The sequence below is a fragment of the Malaya genurostris genome, chromosome 3, assembly GCF_030247185.1.
Source record: "Malaya genurostris strain Urasoe2022 chromosome 3, Malgen_1.1, whole genome shotgun sequence".
NCBI classification, from domain to species: domain Eukaryota; kingdom Metazoa; phylum Arthropoda; class Insecta; order Diptera; family Culicidae; genus Malaya; species Malaya genurostris.
In genome coordinates, this window is record NC_080572.1 from 243,165,280 (window position 1) to 243,190,344 (window position 25,065).

General features: G+C 35.9%; 1 protein-coding gene across 8 annotated transcripts in view; it reads right to left on the reverse strand.

The window, feature by feature from the left end:
- Positions 1–25,065, reverse strand: part of LOC131438700 (obscurin) — a 153,290-nt gene that overhangs the window by 65,722 nt on the left and 62,503 nt on the right. The window contains exons 1-2 of one of the 8 annotated variants that reach the window (XM_058608883.1): positions 7,307–7,410; positions 6,907–6,989 (exon numbers count right to left, since the gene is read on the reverse strand). The exons of 6 other annotated variants lie outside the window; for them this stretch is intronic. The gene's annotated coding sequence lies outside the window, so the exon portion shown is untranslated. Of the gene's footprint in view, positions 1–6,906; positions 6,990–7,306; positions 7,411–25,065 lie in introns of those variants that run through there. One more of the 8 variants, XM_058608884.1, reaches the window with a different exon arrangement.

The following is a 25,065-nucleotide window of genomic DNA, read 5'->3' on the forward strand; positions in this document are numbered from 1 at the left end:
GTAGTTTAAATAAATATAGTTATGGAATTACTTTCAACTTGAAAATGCTCATCTGGTTACATGTGTCATATTCGAATGATTATGTGCCAAAAATGAACCATGCTAAAATCGGTCCGAGGCCAAATGTCATGAAAAAAGATGCTGTACACAGTCTTTTTGGTACTTAGAATCAAAGATCAAATCAAAGATCGTGTTTCACGTTGTTCCCGAACATTGCTTTTTCATACAGCGCTCAAAACTCCTAACATACTACTGGAATAAGGCGAAAAGTCATTTACACAAAAATATCGATATATAAAAATCGACGGATTTTAACAATCTATGGCTTGTCGGATAGCTATTACCATGCGGAATTCAAGTCTAAAATAATATTCTGTTTTCAAAGTCAATTGTGACAGATATTGTCAAAAAACTGAAAATTTTGACATAAAACTTCGTATAACTCGCAATGTAAACATCCGATCTTAAAACCATTGAATAGCGTTCAGTGTGACGGCATAAATCAAATAAACATAGATTTCCCAGTGTAATAGTAATGTAGTTGAGCAACCCGTGACACCAAAAGCGCCGTCTGGTGGAGAATGGGTGCGTAAATGCTCCTAAAATGCATGCAAAAAGTTGCCTGCGCATTTAACACAACCACAGTAGCTAATGGAAAAAAGTACACCCGTTTCTCACTAGAGGTGCTGTTAGTGTCACCGTACAATGGGAAATCTATGTTTATTTGATTTATGGTGACGAGGAGACCTTTCATTTGCGACAAGATTGATCAAAATCGGTCCAGCCATCTCTGATCCCTCCGGGCCTCGAAAAGTTTGGGCGAATTCTAAACCTATTTTTTATATATAAAAAAAGGTAAAAGCGTGTGTCATGTTTCGATCAAATTGAAAAAAAAAGTCGATTTTGATTTTACTACTTTTTTTTGTTGGTAATTTCTGGAATTGCTCAGAAGAAACCAGATGTTTCGGTACGTAATGTGGCTAGAAAAATGAAAAGGTCTTCAGCTTTCGTGCATACTTCCAAGCCCCGGTAAGGTATGAAGTCGTCCAAGGTACCGACCAGTAAAACGCCAAAAAAACGCGAGCTCGCAAGTTGTATTGCGAATATTTGATGAAGTTTTCCTCCGTGATAATGGGCTTATGTGTTTCAACGCATTGACGTAGAAGAGCATTTCAGGACGAAGAAAAAACCAAACTTTCCAAAATATTCGATTTAACAGGCAATATGTTGCTGTGGTCGAGCAACCCTCAGATTCATCTTCATCGGAATGGTAAATATGGAAATATACTGTGAAGAATGCCTATAAAAGCGATTGTTACCGTTCCTACGCAGCCAAGATGCTCCCTCGATATTCTGGTGTGATTTGACACCTTGTCACTACGTCAAAAAAGTTTTTTAGTGGTATAAAGCAAATGGAGCCCATATTATGCCGAAAGAGACTAATCCACATAACTACCCGGAGTTGGACCTATCGAGCGGCATTGGACTCTCGTGAAGAGAGGACTCTCTCAATATTAACAACAAGCTACAACTATAGAAAAATTTCGAAAATCTTCACCGATAAAAATATTTACATCTATTTTAATGCACATATTTCGAGCAGGAAATTGAATATGAAATTACTCCTCAGGTCTTTACTTTTCCATACACCTTTAAAGTAAAACTAAGCGTAAATTAAAATAAGTTGTATAATTCATTGAAAAATCAAGGCATTCTAATCTACTTTTACATCGATGATGGTTTTCAATTACATTTTTGATTCAATTGATGTCTATTTCAAAGTATCATTGAATTACACGTTGCACAGTGGTTCGAATCAATAAAAACGTGGACATAAATCAGTAGCTGCCGAACCGTTCTTTTAATGCATATAGTTGCTTTTAAGAAATTACTTACAAATATATACCGCGTAATTTGATTCTATCCCTAATTGTTCATGGCCTACTTTGACAAAAAATATAACCATAACTTTTTTTTTCTGAAGAGATACAAATTTGTTTTTTCTTCCACAAACTTTTAGAACTAATAAAAATAATTTACTTTGTCAAATATATCATGCATGATTAAGAAACGGAGGGTGTCACGCGTCTGCTATTTCTGTAACTCACTTTTGCAGTGAGCGTAGAGATGGGCAATTCGTTCCTGAGCTAATCCAGTGAATCGAATCTTTAAAAAGAGCTGATAGCTCACAGCTCTTTTTAAAAGAACCGCAGCTCAGCAGTTCACCGCACTGGTAAGCAGGGATGCCAGGTTCACAGATTGATCTGTGTTCAACAGATTTTCAACCTTTTGCAAAGATTAAAAAAATGGAACAGATTTTCACAGATTTCTGAAAATGGTCACAGACTTACACAGATTCTGAAATCGATCACAGATTTTTGAAATTTATCACAGTTTAGCACCAAAAAATTACAGAGCGTTAGGAAATAGTGAGACCGTTTTTTTGCTTACCAAAATGATTCCGATTAGTTATTATGGAAACTGGGAAACGTGCACAGATTTTGCACAGACAGGTTCTTGGCTTGATCACAGATTTTTTTAAAAAATAACCTCGCATCCCTGCTGGTAAGGTGGAAACAAGCTACAAGCTGAACGGATTTTCGGCTCTTGAAGAGCGAGTTATAAATGAGAAGAAATGTGTGCATGAGCTTTTATTCGTTTTTTCCAAATGTGTATTTATCCTTCTTTAACAGATTGAATGAGCCGTTGTCAATAAGAAATCTCTCACTCAGTAGGCTAAGGTACATTCAGGGATGCCACTTTTGCAGATATTCTTAAATATGACATAATAATAATTCGCAAACAAGTTAGTTCGCATAGCATTGTTCTTTGTGCATCAATGATTTCGATCATGCATATGAAAGAAAAACGGCACAAAAAAACGGCGCTCAAAACAAACCTTCAGTTCAATTTAAATGAGCTGATGAGCTGATACATTGAATCGATTCTCTTTAGTGAGCTGATCGGTTCGGAGCTGCTCACCGGTATGAGCTGCTTCGCATATCTCTAAGTGAGCGTTGCACAATCAATATGTCATATTAAAAAACGTGTTGCTTTGCGATAACTCAATTTATTTACACGTTTAAAAATGAAATCTCTTCGTAAAGGTTTGTACTTTTGCAATACTTTTTCATATTTTGATTGGAAAACATTTTTCCATTTTTTTATATGTGTTGAACTTTTGATAATTTTTCGGATTTTCAATATTTAAAACCCAACTTGAAAAGGCCTAAAAAAATTGCATCGAGTTCCACTTAGATTTTTTAAAATATTGTTAATTGTCAAAAAGTAAACAAAATATAAATCCCAACAATTTGCCTAAGTTGTGCGTGCAAGTTTACGCGTACTTTGTAGTAGATATTTAGGTAATAGAGGTAGATTCTACAAAGATAAATCCAAAAAAATTGTTTTTAAAATAAAGTGAATATATCTCAAAAAAAATTTTTTACTCTATGAAATGAAAAATGAAATAGAAAAAAAAAATTTTTTTGTGAAAAAAAAATTATTTTTATTCGAAATTGGTGCTACCCCCTTAACAAAAATTAAGGAGCCACTTTAAAAAAAAGCGTAATTTAATCTTGTAAAACTTCTTCGAGGACACGTTAGCTCTTAAAAATCAGTGAAAGCCAGTACAGACTTTTGACCGTCTTTCTCCAGTTTTGGACTACTGTGCGTCGTGTAAATTTCATTATTTTTTAATGTGTTGAACAAAAGAAGCTAAATCGTGTGCAGAGAAGTTTGCACAGACCCTAATGGCTGAAGTAAACTCCAAAAAGTCTCGTAAATTAAATTCACGTGAATTAGGGTTTTTAGTGCATGGTTGAACGCAAACTGCAAGCATGGATCTCTCCCTGCCTACTTTGCGGTAACTCGATTCAGACATCAAAATCAAAGATGGCAGGCGATTTTGCAGTAGCGCTCAAAAATCTTTTGTAGGTACTTCCTCTTGTATATTTTTTGGGAAATGTTGCACTAAATCAGCCGCGGTTGTCTTTTCTTTATTGGCAGGTATAAATAAGATGTTGTATTGGAGAAAAGGACATAAACGAAACATAAACTTCTTTTTGAAAATTTTTCTTTTGAATAGCTGTTTTCTTCATTCGACTTCGCGAAATCGCCTCTCACAGAAAACTTTGAGCACTCGGAAAACAAAATCTGAATACAAGTAGTACACCGGACGGCGTAGCACGGAAGGTTGGAAGATACAAAAAACATCATTTGACATAAACAATTAGAGTGCAACATTCGAAACTCACTTCACTGTTCCGCGTAAAAACATTATTACGCACAATCGCTTCAAATGCGCACAAATTCTGAATAAATACACTTTCCACTAAGAGTTTACGTCATTTTTACAAATCGGTTTAGAAATTTATATATGGATATATCGTAGCTCATGCGAAGAACATCTAAACAATTTGCAAGCAGTTTCAACAAGACTGTCATTTTTAGCTTTTTAATGGATTGTTTTGACTTCTCATGAGTTTTTGGCTAATAAACATATTAATAAAACCGATTTCATTTTTGTTTTCTTTGTGCTGTCCTTCAGTAATTACGGTGATAGATAAATAGAAACAAATTTTCTGATTTTAATAACGAAATTAGTTGTTAATGAGAATTTCGTGTTGGATTGAAATATTGCTGGTTTGTGTCCAGGATATTCGCCAATTAAACACATTCTCTAAAAATAAAAGTTTTTTCAGCAAAGTATATTCTCAATTTTAACTAATTTTATAGTTATTTTGGAAATTTTGTTGTTAAAATCAGCTAATTCAAAAACAGTTATACGAGGCGCAGAGCTAATTTCGGTCGTTCCGTGTATGAGATTCAGGTCTGGACTTTGGCTAGGTCAGTTTAGACCTTTTTCTTTTTGTGATTTGAAAAATTGTTTGAAAAGCACAGAGTTCATTTTTTTTCGACACCCACGTACTCACAACTTGAGAAAGGTGGAACTCTCTTGTAACACACGATTGGAATTTTTCTTGACCCAAGCAAATTCCTTTCGTGGAATTTGGTCCTTCTGTTTCAACAGACTTCGCAGCCGATTCTTAGCGTACAGAATCATTGCATGGCTAGTACTATGGATCCTACTGATACTAAGAATCCTTCCAGGTCGAGGATCGAACATACGACAGCTGGCTTGTAAGACCAGTGTCCTATGCATTGAACCGACAACCCGGGACAATGCGACCCAATGCGTACAAAAAGGCTGTTTTGAAGTTTGATGAGTATTCTTCGCGTGTAGTCATGGTCAAATATCAGCAAATAAACATAATTTTAGTAAAAAAATATTACCTGAATTGTAAACAACGCTGTTGCCGTTCAACAAGAAATTGTGGCAAATTGAAAAAACTTATGGCCCACCTATTTCAAGATGTTTAAATGTTTATCTTTTTCAAACATTACCACTTAATTCACGATGTTTTTGTTTATAGGAGTTTGTTTGAATATATTTTGTCGTTAGACCGTTTGAAATTCGTTGTAGTTTATTGTTACAAAATTGTAACTAATACCGTTTTCGTTTATTGATCAGAGCAGCCCGAAAGCTGAACCAGAGTCGCCCAAACAACGTTTGAGATGTTCGTTTTAGCAACCTGAGGTCGCTCTAGATCGGACTCCAATCGCGTAGTTTTGCTCTGAAAATTTTCTCAGGTCGCACCACCCACGCATTCATGTGAGTTTGTTTATTTTCTCTTTTTTCCTTGATTTCTTTTTTCCATGATTTGTTGTTTAGGGCGCGAACCACGTGTTCGTTTTACTCGGAGTCAGAGTCGCCCGCGTCTAGGTTCAAAAACGAAAACGGTATAAGACAGAAATACATGCTTATGCGTGTAAATAATAAACAGGATATCCATGGATACCATCGGTATCACTGAGCTTTGAAGGTTGAGGGGCCAATTAATAGAATAGTTCACTGGATCATGAACCGTGCCCAATAAATTTTCATAAGCTTGTATGGTACATAGTAATCTTGAGTTCATCTTTGAAAACTCTAGAAACATTACACAAAATGTAACTTAGTATTGGGTGACATTTCTTTAATTGATATACTACCGTATCAAAGATCTAGAACAAACTGCATCATTAATTGCAATTTACTCTTGCACTACGTTCTACAATAAACATCTGCAACGGAAGTGTGCATCCTTCAGTTTCAATGTCGTGCACTATGAAGTCTTCCTGTGGGTTGGTTCAGAAATTAACGTAGAATTTTGGAATAGTTCCAGGAACCAGAGGCACAATAAGTGTGGGTGAAAGCACGCTTACCCTCAAGTGCACACCTGTTTCGGCCACGATCTTGCATGATGATTCAGCTTCGAATCGGACTGCGCATTGCAGGTGACTGAGTGACCAGGGGGAACAGAAATTCAGGTGTAAACAAAATATTGTTTGTTTGGTAAACAATCATCCCGGTACTTTCATTGATCTTTCGATTCGACGAAAAAACGATACCCGATAGTCATTGGTGTTAGTGTCCTTGAACGCAACGAGGAGATCATGACTGAGTTTCTGCTAAACATTCGGAACAGTTTTCCGATTCGCGAAAAAAAACGGACTTAATTTCGAGATTGTTATAAATATAAAATCACTGGTGTTTGTGAACAAACGGCGAGCTGAGATTTCAAGCCACTCGAAAATAGGCGATTTGCTTAGCGCCAGACCAGACCAGAGCTGAAGGGGAGATTTGTTGATGGGAGATTTCGTGGGAGTCAATGGCGATGCTGGACTGAATTCGAAGGCCAGATGCAATAACGTTGTCGAACGCGTGTAAGATTTATTGGTTCCAAAGGATATTTTTGACACTGGTGACGAAATGCTGCGTTGGACATCCGGTCATGCGAATATTTTTTTTTTCGTGAGAGCCAATGAAAAACCAAATCTGTGCAACTTGAATTTATAGCTAACCTCTAGATGATTCTAGTCCGTGTGTTGAGATCTCCGCGTTTTATGCGTGGCTGTTAAAAACCGGATCGAAAATTGGGATAAATCTGTGACGAACAAAAGTAAAATGATTCTCTTAGTATCACAAAACACTACTTGCACAATTTCCACTGGCAGATTATGTAACACTAACTGGTCAAGATTCGACACTTTTAGCAATATATTTCTACACTTCTGGTCAAATAACTTTAAATCAAAATTTCCAGCTAATAGATGGAATTTTTCAGTGGCGTTGGATATCTTTGGAAGCTTCTAGAACTTCACTCGCTAATGAGCCGAAAATTCACTATCACAAAACTACAAAATTCCTCGAAAATTGTACAAAGCCAGGAACGGAAAAACCCTCGCACACACTGACACTCACTTCAATCACATGGACCGTGAAATCTTAGCCGTGACGGGTACAACCCGATGAGGACAGAGTTGCTTCTTTTCGCGCGATCTTGCCACTAGAAACTATGAGCAACGACTAACAGGCAAACGCCAAGATCGCGGGCAGATTCTAAAATTACATTCCCAGCTTGGCTGTGACCGTTGGTAGCGTGACAGGAGTGGCCACCGGTTGGGAACCCATGAGTAGAAATTTGAGAGAAAAGCGTGGGTCTCGAGAGTGAAATCATGGGACGGGATCCGACCACCAGCAGGTGAGTTACTTAGAGAGAACGGAGATGATGACGGTGTGGTTTGTTTGGAAGAATGATTTCGGTTGTTTTCGCGGGGTTTTTGGAAGGATTCTAGCATTAATTTTGATCAGACTTAGCTTTTTTATAGTATTTTGTGTAGGTGGCTCCTTGAGTTTTAAGCCGGTCTATAATTGTGCTGCTATTCGTCAGAAAATATAGCTAATAAATTATCTGTTGCTTTAAATTGTCTCCGCCTGAGACTATTCTTGTGAAATAATGGAATACAGTGCGTCTGGTGTCTGCGTGAGGGTCAGATCTGAACTATACGGTGGATGACGAAGCAATTCGAACTACGTTCAATTTAACCATAGTTTCCATCGACTAGTGAGTAGGTGCATTGGATTGGTGAAACGGTAGTTTTTTCTTCGGCATGTAGTATTTACTATTGATTGTTTCGATTGATATAGTCTTTATCGACTATATCAAGATAGTCGATAAAGACTATATCAATTGCATCTCAAAATACTAAATCCACAACTTTCCCAGCTGACTGTTTAGCCTTTGGACACTTAGGACGTGGTTTATAGGTTGCAGTCCACTGAGAACCAAGTTTCTTCCATTGTCACATATGGACGAAAAAAATCTGATTTATTACTTGTTAACATGACCAAACACTGTTCTGAATCATCAACACGTTGTTGTTTTTGATCGACTTGTAAGTAAACGCGGCACCCACTTTGAAAAACCGTTCTCATAGTCATCAATGCTCATGCATAATTTGAAAACACACTGCCTTCTGATGTCTTTACGGCCTCAGCTATCTCACGCTTTCAGTTTGAGATTAGTTAAAATCAATTTGTGAACTTTTTAGATGTTTTTTGGAGCAACCACCTCAATTGGACGGCCAGAATGTTCACCATCATCGGTGTCTGTATGAACACGTTTGAACTTCGCAAACCAATAATAAATGGTACTTTTCGATGAAACAGAATGCGGATAACACTTTTGAAGCCATTACTGAGCTTATATAGCTTTTTGCCTATCTCATATAGAAAGGCTATACGATCACTCTGAAAACCGACTTTCGAACCGAGGCCCGGAGGGCCGAGTGTCATATACCATTCGACTCAGTTCGTCGAGTACGAAAAATGTCTGTGTGTGTAACGTTTTTTTGCACTAACTTTTCTCGGAGATGGCTGAACCGATTTTCACAAACTTAGATTCGAATAAAAGGTCTTGTGGTCCCATACAAAATTCCTGAATATTATTTGGATCCGACTTCCGGTTCGGGAGTTATGGGGTAAAATGTGCAAAAAAAAGAAAATATGTGTTCTAACTTTACTCATAGATGGCGCGACCGATTTTCATAAACTTGGGTTCAAATGAAAGGTCCTGTGGTCCCATACGTAATTTCTGAATTTCATCTGGATCCGTCTTCCGGATCCGGAAATATAGGGTAAAGTGTGTTAAAAATTGTATACCATCACTTAAAATGGGGAAAAACCTTAAAAAATGTTCTACATCGACCTCAAATCTTTTCCAATTCGATAGTTTTTATCAGTAGACGGTCAAACAAACCGATTTCGGTTATTCTTTTAAGAATCGAAGAAAATTATTTTTTTTCAGTATTATATATGATAGTATGATTGATATGAGCAAGGCATCATTACACCACTAGGTGGATTAAAACCGGTTTTTCCGCTTCCGAACGCACTGGTTATAGTGAAGAAAGGCTCCAAAAACGGAGCTTGTTATTAAAAAATTCCACTAAAGATCTGTGTCTTAAAAGATACTGTGCATTTTCATTCAGATCCGAATTCCAGTTCTGAAATTATAGGGCAATGAGTATTAAAACATTTAAACTGTCATACAAAATTATGCAATATCGGTACGTGCTGGTACGGAAGAAGAAAACGTCATCGCCTAGCACACAGCGTGCTTTGTTCAACGTTGTAAAGCGTGCAGGGTTTCCAAATTTAAATATATAATAACTTGACTTGATTTTATTCAAGTTTGAAAAAAAATCTTGACAGAATCTTCTAGTAATGTTTTTGAAAATATAAGCAATATGAGAATGGCATTATCAGTACATTTTATTTGGTACGTATAACAGAGATTTAACAGTATACCCAAACCTCCATTTACGAACCTTATATATGTATGTATGTATGCTTACACACTCACTCGTTTGCGTATATGTGTATATATTTATACATATAAATGATCGCTTTAATTTACCAATATTTATATGTATTAAGAAATACAAATATTTGCACACATGCGTACATATATTAATACATATATACATATAAAAGTTACGTAAATGGAGGTTAGGGTGTATTCATATATGCAGTGCAACAAGTTTATCAAAGTGGCTTGCACGATTGAGTTTCAAACAATCATTTTTAACATTAATTTATTCTCAAATGAATGTTAGGCCTGATTTTTTGGATGAAATATCAGTTTTGATCAATTTTTCACCAACGTTCGATGGAAAATTGCTCACATTTTATGAAAATTATAATATATTTTGATTCCCTAATAAAAAAGTTAGCAACATTGTAATGCCTTTGTATTAGATTGCGCCACACAAAATAAACCAAACTAAATATTTTCTGTTACAAAAGCAGTTTTCCGGAAAAATAAAAAGTTTTACGACAACATTCCATATCCATTGCCTTTCGCGTGTTAAATTAAAGTTTCCTATTTTGCGGGTTTACTTATAGAAGGTACGTAAATCTTTATATCGCAATAATTTCTGCAAGAGGAAATCCATATAGGAATGTGTTTGTTGCTAATCAATTGTGTTAGGGGAAGTAAGCCGAAACTGAAATAATTTTTCTCGAGCAGTTTTAAGGAAAACGGAAGAATTTCAGACTAAAATTCTCGCTTTTCTTGAATTGCAATTTTAAGCAGAATGAACTGATTGGTTTATTTCTCAACCATCTGGAAAATTTATTGATTAAAATCAGGAAAAGAAGCGCCGGAATTTGTTTTTACGCACCATTGTTGACATTACTCATACGCTTGCAAAGAGTCTTGCTCCTTAAATGGCTGTCACGCTAAAATCGTAGCTTTTAGTTTGAATAAGTCTCAAGAAGGACTGATTTTCCAAGTAGCAAAATCAATCGGCGTTTACTACGTTGACGCTCCCTAGTATCAGTTCGTGCACTCGCCTCGAGAGAGGTATGATATCTTCAAAGATGCCAACATCTGCAGAAGATTCTATGTGGATGCACAAACTTCAAACTCAGGATCAATCCGTTACCAATCTTATCAGGAAGTTTAAATGCTAAGAGTGTTGATAGCATTTTATACATATAATATTGAAATCAGTGTTTCATTTTGACAGAAGCTGCTATATTGCTATCTATATTGTATACAACATTTTCAATCCGGTAGAAGATGCTCCAAGAACTCGAGTCTCTCAATGCATGAACCGCGAGAGAATTTTTCTACATTTCTTCGCTCCACTTCATACTCTGAGTATTTCACGGCCCTTAAAACAATTTACAGTCTGATAATGATCGTTGCTGTGTGGAATTTCCCAAGAGAGAATCGCAAGTTGAAAACTATTGCAGAAAATCGAATCGATGATTCAACATTTTGAAATATTGCAACCTAGTATGATTCTCATACTAGGTTGCAATATTTCAAAACCCTTGTGTGGAGCATTCACAGACTTTTTCATAGACAAAACTTATACAAAGGTTATATGCACATAGTTAGAATAAGCGGAAATAGTAAAATGATTTTATCGCAATTATCAACTGCCTGTATAGAATCGAATCGCGAAACGAGAATAAGCGAACGTTTGTTACTTCAGAGAGGATCCCCACAGCAGCGTGCGAACCTTTGATGCTCAGAAATGTCATCGAGAGAAATTCGCTCTCGCACTGGTGTCTATTCTATGTTAAATGAGCCATGCCGGGTTTTTGTTGTTGCGACGATATTCGTCTCTCTTTGATGGCACTGATTCAATCGTGTGAAGAGTTGCTGGTGAGCGTTCTTTGATACGATAAAAGCCATCCTTGATTGAAATCATTTTTTAATTCAAAAATTTCCAACTTTTAACGACTCTAATCTCTTACTGCTTTTTGTTATTCATTTTAATTTATTTCATTACCAATATGTCATGTTTATTTTTCCTTATAATGATCAATATTAGCATAATATCCAATTTCGTTCAAAAAAACGTGGTTCTGTCCCAACTACAGCATAAAACACCTTCAATTACGTCGGTACTTGTACGACATCACTATAGATTTTGCCAATGCGCATAATAGCCTATTCTTAAAGAGCACTCGGCCAACCTGCCCCGGTTTTCCCCTACTGAATTTCATCCGAATCCGATTTCCGGCTCCAGAATTACTGGGTTATATGTGATCAAAATTTCCATTTTCAGAAAAAGTTTAATTTTTATACGAGCAAATTTCTTAGAATTAGTAAGTAAAATTTTCTAGTTTAACTTGCCAAATATACTCACTTTTGCTATGCCAGTATACGATTCCCGACCCTGGAAGCTTCGGAAGTAGCGGATCAAAGGAGTTCGACATAGAACTTACATTGATTTCTTCAGGCCCCCATTCACGTTCTGTTTTACGGACAGTTTTTCGTCAATCTGAGTCGAAACGAAATTGATCCCGTTCAAACTGTATATTGCGCTCAAAACTGATTTAGTTTATAGATTATGTTGGTTAACCGAGTTGTATATTTAGTGTAGAGCAATGTATGGTATGGTATTCGTGAAATGCTAACTTTTTTCGAACGAAATTGGATGTTATGCTATTGATGATTATAAGAGAAAATACGTGTGGATAAAATCATGAATTCCACACTTTAAAGATCACTTATTCCGTGATGGTCCAAGCGGTTCAGCAAGAACATAATTTCAAGAATTCCACTAAACTTTTCATTCACTATGTCAAACCGAAATCCTTGAAGTTCAATTGAAAACACACATCGACACAATTAAATACTGATGTAAGAATATTTAAATCATCTCGATGCAAGGTGGATTAAGAACGTTTTTTGAAAAAGAGTAGTTGTATCACCATCGGAAATTACAAATTTGCAAAATTTCAAAATCACTGTAAAAAAGAAAGCCTTAGTGCATTCTTCCTTGTAAAAAAAGTTCAATAACACTGTGGCTCCGCAAAATGCCTGAAAAGCTGACCAAAGCGAATATTTTCATACGTTTCGTCGCCCAACGGTATGTATCCAGAGTAACTTTCTAAGAACCTTTCTATATGACTTCCAACCTCTTGTTTGATTTTTTTCAGTAATAATACACAGTTCGAAAAAATGTGGTAATTCTACATCTTATAAGATGCACATAAATGGAGCGTCGTATTTCACACAAATTTTTATTCAAGAACATGTAAAATTGTTCGATTTGAAAATTACATGGCTTGATTTCGAACGAAATAACAGAAGATCGTAAGCAGCACTACGATTTGAACCGAAAAATATTAGATCACAAGCACATCGGTTACTCGACTGAACCTAAGAGTTCATATCTGTTCATTAAATAATTGATACATATAAAACCATAAAGCGGGACTTGGTAGCCGAGTGCAAATTACATTCGGAGCGTGTAAAATTATGTGCGAGTGGAATATTGCGTCATTTGAAAAATTAAGTAGTTGTGAATTGTAACAGATCGGCTGAAAGGTTCGTATCGTTTCTATTAGAGGGCGGCACTAGAATTAAATCCATACCATTTTCAGTTAGTAAGAGTTGGAATTAGTGCTAGACAGGCAAAGGACTGAATTGTACGAAAAATAATTTTTTGGATAATAGTCTTTAAAGAGAAAGATTAAATATTAGGCTTTGAAATGACTGAAGGTATTTTTGGTAACCTCGAGAAAGGTTGCTAAATTGAAGAAGCGTTGAAATCAATGACGGTCTAACAATATATATTTCTGTCAAATTTTGTCTTGGGTTACTATGATTGATGCGAAATAGCGTTCCTGACGTCCGAGGCGAACTTGAAAATATTCGTCACGCCAAATTTCTTACAAACACCAGAGAGACGAACACACATTATTTTATTCTTCTGTAAGGAAACCTTATTATTTTAGTAAATACTTGTAAATACAGTTTTGCGTGTTCTATCATAAATCTTGCCTTGAAAATGTAAACTCCGCAGATGCCTATAGGAAACCATTTTAGTATCATATTTCAGCCAAAATCTATTTAAATTTATTATGAAAGGATTCGAGGAAGTTCTAAAACCTGTTTTCAATCAACAAAAAATTTATTCGGATGAATTTTATAGTAAGAATACCGTAGATTTTATTTAAGAACTTAAGACTTTTTTTAAAATTTAAAAAATAATCGCCTTTATTTTTTATCACGAATGTATAGATAAAAATAAGAATTATAGCAATTCGACTTGAAATAAATGCGCTTCTTACAAAAGTATGCATGATTTGAAAAAAATATGTTTTTGTAATTCATCATCATTTTAGTATAAATAAGCTTCGTTGCGTCTGAGCTTGTGCAGGCGTTCTGAAAATGAAACATAAAAGTCGCTCGTAGTTTCTTTTTTTTTATTTTGAAATTTATTTGATGTCAGTAAATGCTACGGTAGAATATAAAAATGGCTGATAAGAAATTACACTTAATGTAAAAAGTAAATCGAATTTGCTATGAGCGAAAATGACTTTCAATGAACACGCGTTAATTCACACTATACTAGTTCTGTGAAAGAATCGAATCAACAACAGTGTTAAAAGAGGATGTTTGAAAGCATTATTGAGAATGTATGCATTATTTTACTACCGCTCAAACGTCTGCACTAAAAATGGACTTGTTTTCGGTTGTCGATAAAATAAACTAAGACAGATAATAGACATTGATAAATTTCCCATGGAAGGTAATTATTTAAACTTACTTGCAAAAAATTCTACGCCGTTACGAGCGGCCTTTCGGCAGTTAACCGGAACAATCGCTACGGCGGACGAAAACATGCGTGTAGGCATTTTTTTCAGTTCTTTCTTTGTTTTATTTATCAATTCGACGTCAACATTTCAAAAGGGCCTAAAAACAATTGAGAGTTTCTCTTTGTTTACGTTCTCTTTCGACTATATCTGCGTTATTATACAAACGTTCGCTACATATTTGGTACTGTTAGAAAAATGGGAATGTTGTCTTTCATTCTACATGATTATTATAAAAATTTTAGGAGATTTAAGGAGATATTAACAAAAGAGAAAGTAAACAAAGTAAGAAACTCTCATTGGTTCATGTGACCTTATGAAATGTTGACGTCGAGTTCCTCCTTAGTTTTCGCGACATAATTCATATTCAGCCGCTCCACCTCCTCCAACGATCGCTTCAAGTAGTGGGCCGACGCCAGATCCGACTAGAAAACCGCGTCTTCGCCCTTATGGTGTTTCTTAAGGAGCAAGACACTTTGCAAGTGTATGAGTAATGTCAACAATGTGTGCGTTAAACTAAATTCCTGTCTAATTTTTTTTCCTGATTTTAATCAAAAAATCTTCCATATGGTTAAAAAATAAACCAATCAGTTCATTCTGCTAAGAATTTCAATTCAAGAAAAGCGAAAATCTTAGTCTAAAACTCTTCCGGTTTTCTGAAAATTGCTTGAGAAAAATTATTTCAGTTTCAACTTACTTCCTCTAACATATTTGATTAGAAACGAACACATTCCCATGTGGATTTTATATTGAAGAAATTATTGCGAAATAAGGATTTACATTCCTTCTATAAGTAATCCTGCAAAATAGGAACCTTTAATTGACCACGCGAAAGGCAATGTTGTTGTTTCCGGAAAACTGCTTTTTCAACTGAAAATATCTAGTTTTGTTTATTTTCTGTAGCGCGATCTAATACAAATGCATTGAAGCAGTGTAGCTAACTTTTTTGTTAGGGAACTAGAATTTGCATTCATGAAATAAAAGCAATTTTCCATCAAACATTGGTGAAAAATTGATCAAAACTGATGTTTCATCCACAAAGTTTGGCTTAACATTTGTTTTAGAATAAATTATTGCTAAAAAAAGATTGCCTTAAAATCAATCGTTCAAGCCACTATGGTAAAATGGTTGCACTGCATTTATAAATATGTAGATCTATGACATACGTACCAAATCCGAAACCAGTGGACGCTTCTTCTTTCTTTATTGAGTTGCTTCACTGTTTGTGCCATCACGGTTAGAGTTCGACTGGTAGCTGGTAGCTGTCAAATTTTGTATGTTGCCTCTTGGGTTACTATGATTGGTGTAAGTGCGGGTGAAAGTAAACTCTTGAAAAATCGACAATTTTTGTCCATTTCTTAATGCAAACGTTAGTTATTTTATTTTTGGTGAGTTGAAATGCAATTAAAAAAACCAATGGTAAGTTAAAAATATTGCTAAATTGTTAGTCTATGCAAAAGGTTTCGAGAGGAGGTCCCCCAGGTCTGGCTCCGTCCGAAATCAACGCTTTCATCAATTGCTTTGTAACATATTATTTACCCAAAAGATGGATAAATATTATGATCTTTTATATTACACCGTGAAATAGTTGTTTGGATAGTTTCGCAGCCAATGAAGCCCGCCTACGATGTGCATACAAAAGGCAATATCAGAACTACATGAAATGGTGCTGAATGGCCGGAATGTGATAGCAGATGTCACAAGGATTAGTACGGAGCGCACATATCATAGTTTGAGTTATATTCTTCAGATGAAAAAGATATTCTGTCGCTAGGTACCACTTTCTCAGAACTGAAAAGATTAACGCGAGTGCACTTCTGAAGCATGTTTGGCTATGTTGATGCAGGTTCCTTTGGATTCTTATGCCCGGATTTTCGTTTTCGATTCGCTGACAGATAACATCGATTGCCCCATATGTTTTATGTTACGATTTATAATTTTATAACTAGATCGCATCATATTCATTAAGACTTCTTATTGTCGGATGAATTAATTGAAAGATAATAAGAAGTTTTTTGAGTTCCATGTTTCATCTTCGACTCGTCAGTGCCTAACAGTTTTTTGTTGCACTGTCACTTCTAATGACGATTTGAAATTTTCTACATTCATCACCTAGTATTTCTGGACCTGGAAGTTGGATCTCGATTAAATTGAATATGATCAAGTGTCTTATAATCACCCTTGGTTTGAATATAAGTTTGTTAGCATCGGGTCAGCCATCGCTGAGAAATCGAGTTCGATTTCAAAATTTTTGACCGCTTTTTTGAATAGTATGAAACCTTTTTTTGTTTCAATTCCTCATACTGATATTCAAAATATATGACTAGGTATTTACTTAATTGCTATTTTTTTCTACGACGTTCGAGTTATTTCTTGGGTATATGAGATATGTACATAGTGAGTGAGTTCCATTTTTGACCACTATTTCCGGTGTTTTCTGAATCGGAAACCAGGACAGCCGGAATCGGTTTGTTTGTCCGTCTACTGATTGGAGTAGTTCTGAGGTCAGTTTGGAAACAAATTTACTTGATTTGTTTCGCCTCTTTAAGTGACGGTACATCATTTTGAACATCCTTCACCCTAGTTTAAACCGGTAGTCGGATCCGAATGAAATCCAGGCATTCCGTACGCGACCACAAGACCTTTCACTTGAACTTAAGTTTGTGAAAATCGGTCCAGTTAAAGTTTGTGAATAATACATACATTGCTCGATGAACTGAGTCGAATAGTATTTGACACCTTTCAAAAGTTTGTATTCACACAAAAATTACTATAGATGTCGCAACTGCGCATAATAGTCTTGTTATAAAAGACGCTTGGAAAACCTACCCCTGGGACCAACCAGCCCCGGTCTCTCCTACTTTTCAACCAAATAAATAAGAGAACTTTAAAAAAACTTGTTCAAGCAATGGATGTTTGATGAACGAAGGACGCGTGCATCCTCAAAAAAACATATCCACATCTTGTAACTGTTATTCCATGTTATAAATTTGACGATAATTCCTCACTGCAATTCATTGAAGTGTCCCGTTTTGCCTTGCATAAAATATCCCAAAAACTGTGATGGGATCATCTCGCATGGGTTGGTAGAAGACAAATTAAAAACGACCGTCAAACGACACAATTCGCGATCGTAAAACAAATGCCCGTCCGCCGTTACAGTAAGCTCACGACCGTCACATGCACGCATTCGCAAATCTCGGGAAAGTCGTGGCTACGGAAGAAATTGATAAAATTAGACCACCCAACGGGGTCGGGTTGAGTCCACTCGGTATTGACGATCGTAAGCAGAATGGTCAATGAAATTAAATGGTGAATTACAATCGTGATTTTTTTTCTTCTTCTTCGCAGGAATGTTGAGTGATGAATATTTACAATTTGAGAGAATAATGAAGTGCAATGGTAGAAAAGATTTTCCTCTGTTGTAATTGTAATCGCACCACAATGAGATACCAACAGATTTGGCTAAAGTAGTTATAAGAAAGGTTGTGGCAATACACTGCTACCAAATTGTAAACATTATTTTTTCATTCCTATCCCATTTTTATTTGAATAACTTGAATTAATAACTTTTCACATAAGAACACACGAAGTTCAATGGCTTTATTATTTTTCCTAGAAGAAAAGGTTGAATATCTGTTAAAAAACTCTCATGTTGATTTAGTTCAGTTCAGTACTTAACTGTCAACATCGATTTTTTTTGTTTCATAGTTTGTTGGATACTTTTGAGTTACTTGCAAGCAAAAATCATAAAGTTCCGATAAGCGTTATTACAAAGTTCTTTTTAAATCGAAGCCTCATTAAAGCTTCTGTAAGTTAGGTGACGCATTTCAATTTACTGTCTACCTTTTCCGTCTCTACAATCGCCAAAACACACACACAATGAAGGATGCTGAATTTCCCTTGCTGTCGCAAATGTGTTCTGTTATGATGACATAATGACAAAAGTTTACCGAACCTACTACTCGCAGTAAAATAACCGAGTAGACTATTTCGAAAAGCAGTGACAAGAATAGACAAAAAAAGCAAGTATCAATTTCATGGATGAGGAAAGTCTAGCGAAGAATAGAAAAAAAACCTCACACGAATGAGATAAATTTCTTGCTTCACCGCGAGACCGGCGATCATTTCCGGATTATGGGGATCAGTTGAGGAATCGCAATGCTGTACCGGCTTCCGTTGTGTGGTGAGTGCATGTTGGGGCATTTTGCACGAATATCACTGTCTCAGCTAAGAAGAGCTCGACAATTTACTTTTTATTGTTGAGTTTTCAATTTTTGGCAGATAGAATCCATAAATCGATTTTTTTTCAATCTGAATCTATTGGGAAATTAAATTACCACCATGAAAAGTGTAATTTAATCTGTACGATGTGGATTCGGTTGCCGTTATGAACGTCATAAACGTAACTCAGAACTCTCGTGAGTGACCGCAAGTCTAAACGAAAGTTGTTAAAAGAAATTAGGACAAAATATTCTGTTCAATGCAGTGGTTGTTATTGTGTGTCAAATAATGCGGTATGTGTTTAATAATCTTATTAGGTTTTCTCGGAGATGGCTGACCCGATTTTGACAAACTTAGATTTGAATGAAAGTTTCCATACGGAATTCCTGAATTTCATCCGAGTCCGTCCTCTGGTTCCAGAGCTATAGGTATATGTAAATAAAAATTCTAAACTGATCTCAAAACTATTCCAATCTGTAGTCGTTATCAGTAACCCGCCAAACAAACCGATTCCGGCTATCCTGGTTCTTGGTTTCCGATTACGGAAGCACCGGAAATAGTGGTTATATACCCCAAAATGGATCTCTCTTTTAACAGAGATGGCTTGGCTGATTTTCGCAAACTTAGGTTCAAAAGAAAGGTCTTGTAGTTTTAAACTGAATTTCATCCGTATCCGACTACCGGTTTGCGAAATGGATATTATTTCGCTGGAAGCAGTTTCAACGAATGCCAGACGAAAGGGTTATTTCGTCGAATGCCATTTCACCGAAAGGGCCATTTCGCCGAATCGTGCAGTTCTCTGATTATCATACTTGGAATATATTTAAAATAAAGACAAATGAAAAATGATATTGTTCACGACGAATTTTTTTATCTCCAATTGTACTTCTGAAATATCTTATGTTCAAAATAATCGTTACATTCATTTTCCCGAGTTTAATCCAGGGCAGCTTCTCTCTTCATTAAATTTTTTAGATTGAGAATGAAACTTGTTGACTTTCTAAGCTACTGAACATAAATATTTTTCGTTACTTGAGTGCAAATGAAAGAATGTTTAATGCGGCTTCGTTATATCATTTTTAGTTGTGTGCTGTCCGACCTCGCTGCCGCTTCTTCGGACCTAACTAAAGCAAAGAAACCTAGCTTTTAGTAGACCGACGCAGTTACAGGTTTGTATGCGAGATGCCGACACTTTCGCGATGGGTCAGCGGTCTTTCCTCAGAGATGGCTTGACCGAATTCCACAAATGGTTTACGTAGTTTCAATATATGTTCTCGTTTGATGCACCCCGTGTTCGATTTCCCAACCGGTTGTTTGATTCGCAATAAAATGAATGCTAGATGGAGGTTTTATGTAAATATTAGGTTTAGATCGTAATTGATCTTTCAGGGCTTTTATTGTGGGGGCACGCAGTGCCCCCAAAGAAAATTTCAAAAATATTATCGTGACTCATCTGGGCAATTTTAGGCTTATCATACTTATTAATCCGTGGATGACTTTGATCATCAACTAACCAGACCAACAAATAGGAATAATGTTGACACCAATCTCGAAGATAGCTTCTTTGTTTTTGGTCATCATGCATATGGAGGTTAGGATTTTTAACACCCATCATCCTACATCTCATTAGACTAGAATTTCGAAGAGATTCAAGATCGGATTGGAACATTTTCTAAGTCGTCGCTAAATTGACTATTTGAAAATTTTTCAACACTTCATCACATTGTGGTTCAGGAACCGGGAGCCCGATACACATGAAATTCAGGAATTCCGTATGGGACCGGGAACCCTTTCATTCGAATTTAACTCTCCTCATCAATACTGTCCATACCATAGCAGTTACAATGAGATAATAATTGCGAAAAGATTCATAAACAAAATTTAATTAAAATTGCTTTATTGCATATATTATAAACAAAAGTTAATATTTTATAACAATAAAACCTAAATAAAAGTATAATAAGCAGCTATTATTTTTCACTAAAATATTATGTTTTTCACCAATGAAAAAAATCAGTTTAATTTTATCCGTAAACCATTGTGGAGTGGGTATAGAAACTTGTGCACTAGCGTACCTCTTAGAGAGAAGTAACAAAAAAACCCTGCATATTGTTAATTTGACAGCTTTCACTACGCAATGCAAAATTAGTAAAAAAAAAAATTCACACCAAATAGCGATTAAAGCGACAAAAGATTCTGTTCTCTGTACTTCCAGCTAGTGAATTCTGATGATGATGTTAATGCACTATTTTGATAAAACCCAATAAAATCCTATTTGACATGAATTTAATTTATAGAAGTAACAGGAGCGCATGGTTTGCCAGGTTTCAAACACACAGCAGGTGCAGCTTTTGAATGGCGCGTTTGAATTGGCGTAGCAAAACCTGCCCTCCTGTTACTTCTGGGTATAATATTCAAGCTAAATAGGATGAATTAATCAGCTGCATAAGATGCTTTGTGATTAATATATGTTAATATTATTTGCTATTTCTCATATAGGAAGGGTTTGCAATCACTGTGAAAATCGACTTTTGAATCAAGGCTTGGAGCGCCGAGTGTCGAATACCATTTGCCACAGATCGTCGAGTACGCAAAAAGTGTGTGTATGTGTGTGTGTGTGTGTGTGTAACGGTTTTTGCACTAACGTTTCTCGAAGAAGATTGAACTCATTTTCACATCCTTAGATTCAAATAAAAGGTCTTGCGGTCCCATACAAAATTCCAGAATTTTGTTTGGATTCACAACCGGTTCCGGAGTTATGGGGTCAAATGTGCACTAACTTTTCTCAGAGATGGCTGTACTGATTTTTACAAAATTAGACTCAAATTATTATTAGAACTTATGATCCCATAGTCAATTTCTGAATTTCGTCTAAAACCGACTTCCGGTTCCGGAATTACGGGGTGATAAGTGCAAAAATTCCTATTTCAAATTAATTACACACTTTTCTTAGAAATAGTGTGACCGATTTTTATAAACTTTGACTCAAATGAATGGTCTTATGGTCCAATACAAAACTTTTGAATTTCACCTGGATCCGACTTCCGGTTCCGGAATTACAAGATTAGAGTATTGAAAATTCAAGCAGTTACACAAAGCAGTGATGCAAAACACGGAAAAATGGGATTGCTCGGAGCTCAAATCAGTTCCGGTCGATAGGCCTTGTCAATATCTAATTCGACTATACCAAAGAAGCACCGGAAATAGTGATTTGAGATCACTCTAAAACAGATCGCACTCACTTTTCTCAGCGATGGCTTATGGTCTTATGACACCATACCTAAATCTTGAATTTTATTCGGATCTGACTTCCGTTTCCGCAATTACAAGGTCATGAGTGTCTAACATTTGAGGCCATCTTAAAAGGCACACCGGTACGTACATTCGGTGGTACGGAAGAAGAAAACGGAACACCGCCTCTACGAACGAAACGGGGGCGGGTCATTTCGCTGAAAGTCGTTTCGCCGAATGCCATTCCGCCGAAAGTCGTTTCGCCGAAAGGGTAATTTCGCCGATCCGACGCTAGCTGAGTCGGAAGCGGTGGCCTTTTGCATACAAACATTCATGAATCAATCTTTATTCAAGAAGTACAACTGTAGGTCAACAAAATGGGCGTTAACGCTATCATCTTTCATTTGTCTTTATTTTAAATCAATTCTAATTACGATTTCAGGATTCGGAGAAATGGTTCTCGGCGAAGTGATCCATTCGGCGAAATGTCATTCGGTGAAATAACCCTTTCGGCGAAATGGCTTACGGCGAAATGACCCTGATCGGAACGAAACAGGTGTTCGATTTCGTACATGCGCTAAAGAACACGAAAACCAACACCGAAGCTCGGTTTTAAAAACAAGAGCGAGTCCATCGGAACCGAACACACACGAGTAAGAGTTTTCAACCGTGTTGAAGTAAACTGAATCACAGAACAGACACGAATGTCTGTTACCGGTGTGTGATTTTTGTTGAACACTGTGCTGAGGTAAATACAGGATAATAAAATTGAAAAACTTTCTAACTTTCATACAGTTGACGACACAAAAAAGTATTGCTGACTATTTAATGGCCCTGAAAACTTACTGCAATTTCGACAGTCTCCCGATACCAGCTATGATTTTTCTTAATTCCCAACGATTGTTGCACCTAAGCCCATATAAATTGACGAAAATTATCAATTGCTCTCGGCATCTTAAAGCTAAGGCAGTGTTCCCTTATTAAATATATCGTTGAAAAAAAAATATCAATGCATAACTTGACTCATAAAAATTAACTGAAATTATTAACTTGCGACTTGACATGATCATGATCATACACAAGGAAAGACCGAAATTAGCAATTAGTTGGTTAGCTATTTTTTAAGACAACTAAAACAATCTTACTTTTGCTAATTTAGATTTTTTAATTCTCATTCCCTTCATAATGATAAAATATTTGTTGAAATGGCTATTTTTTTGTTGAATTCACCAATTTAACATGCTGTCATTTTTTAGTTGTTTTCAACCAACATAAATAGTTGAATTGGCTTCTGTAATCGGCAGCTATATGGCGTACTGTCACCAAAAAAACGTTAACACTGCTATGACTACTAGCCACTAGATGGCACACTACTACCGACAAGAATTTTGCCGTCGCGCTTGTCTTTTCTATATTGGCAGGTATAAACACATGAAGCGATTTTCCGTGTTGTATTTACGGAAAAAAACATAAACGAAACATAAACTTCTTTTTCATAGAATTTTTCTTTTCAATCATTGTTTTCTTCGTTCGATTCAGCGAAATCGACTCTCTTACTGCGAAAACTTAGAGCACTCGGAAAGCAAAAACCGAATACAAGTAGCACTCCAGACGACGTAGCCCGAGCGAAACATACCATGAAATAACAAGAAGTCACAGAGAAGAGCAACCGCCTACTACGAGTATTCTACACAAACTGTAAAGGATCTTATTTTTTTTATCCAAAACTATATTTTGAACAAATATAAACCAACTTTTCATTTTGTTTCGATATAGCCTTCAGCTGGAAAAACTACAACCAGTTGCAATTTAGGTTGGAAGATACAACGAACTTCGCTTAACGTATACAATTACAGTGCAACAATGTTTTTCAATGCAACAACTCACTTCACTGCACAGTGGTTCAAAAGCGCAATTTCACGCTCTTAATTGATAACTCATAGGATCGTGGTTTTTGAGGTACAGTATCTTCAGAAAAGTTGCTCAGAATAATAGACGCCATCTTTTGGCAAATTTTGTTTATGTGATTAATCCCCCTAAAAGTGAGATAAAAACTTTATTTTAGCTCAGGGCCAACATAAGGGCTAAGTTACTTCGACAAAGTTGTGCAGAAAATTATTTCCAATAAGTTTGCTGAAGGTACTATTCCCGTAACTTGAGTTTAATTCAAGATATAATGTATTTTCTGAAAAGGGTTTCCAAAAACCAGTTTTTGTAAGAAAACATATATATTTTCAATTTATATGAGTTTTTCATGTTATACAAAGTTTTTCATCTTTAAAAACTACACAACTTTCTCGAACATACTATGCTTCTATCATTCCAGTTTAATCAAATAGAGCAATTTTTCATGTTTTTTTACATAAAATTCTAACTTGTCTATTATCAAAAGGCGCAGGAAGGTGCAGATGAGACTACTTACATATTAAACTACTTCAGAAGAGCTTTCATAGCGTGGTTGAGTTACTCGTCTGCGATCGTCTGCAGGCGAGATATGTTCTTTTTAAATATCCTTGTCGTTGACATTTGCAATGATAAAGTTTATTGTATATCAGATCAGAGTTCAGTGTATATTCGTTACCATGGAAACTCTCATAATAAAAGGTTTTTATGGACATCGAAGTCTACAAATAGAAAAGTTCAGTAATAATTACAGACGTTTTTTAAAAGTGCGATAAGAAGGCACGACTTTGAAAAAAGGTAATTATCATGTCGAATTACGTTATGTCATTTTTTTATATAGAAAAGCTCTGCGGATAAATATCCTCTATTCATCAATTAAAGTGGAGATCGATAAACGCTTGCTATATTGTACTGTTCATAATGATTAAGATTTTTCTTTTATACAGATGTCGGGGGTATTATACACGCGAGCAATCTTGATCACTTACGAATCGGGATTCCACGAATTGGTAATTAGTTTCATTGGATCCTTTGGTTACAAATATTCTTAAATGGCCAAAACAGTCCAAGAAGAATCTGTCGAACGATGCTAAGAGTCTTTTAGCTGGTTAAGAACATTGTCAGCTATTATAAAATAAATACTAATAAATAAAAAAATGAGTTTTGATCATACTTTTCTCTACCAGAAGATGACATAA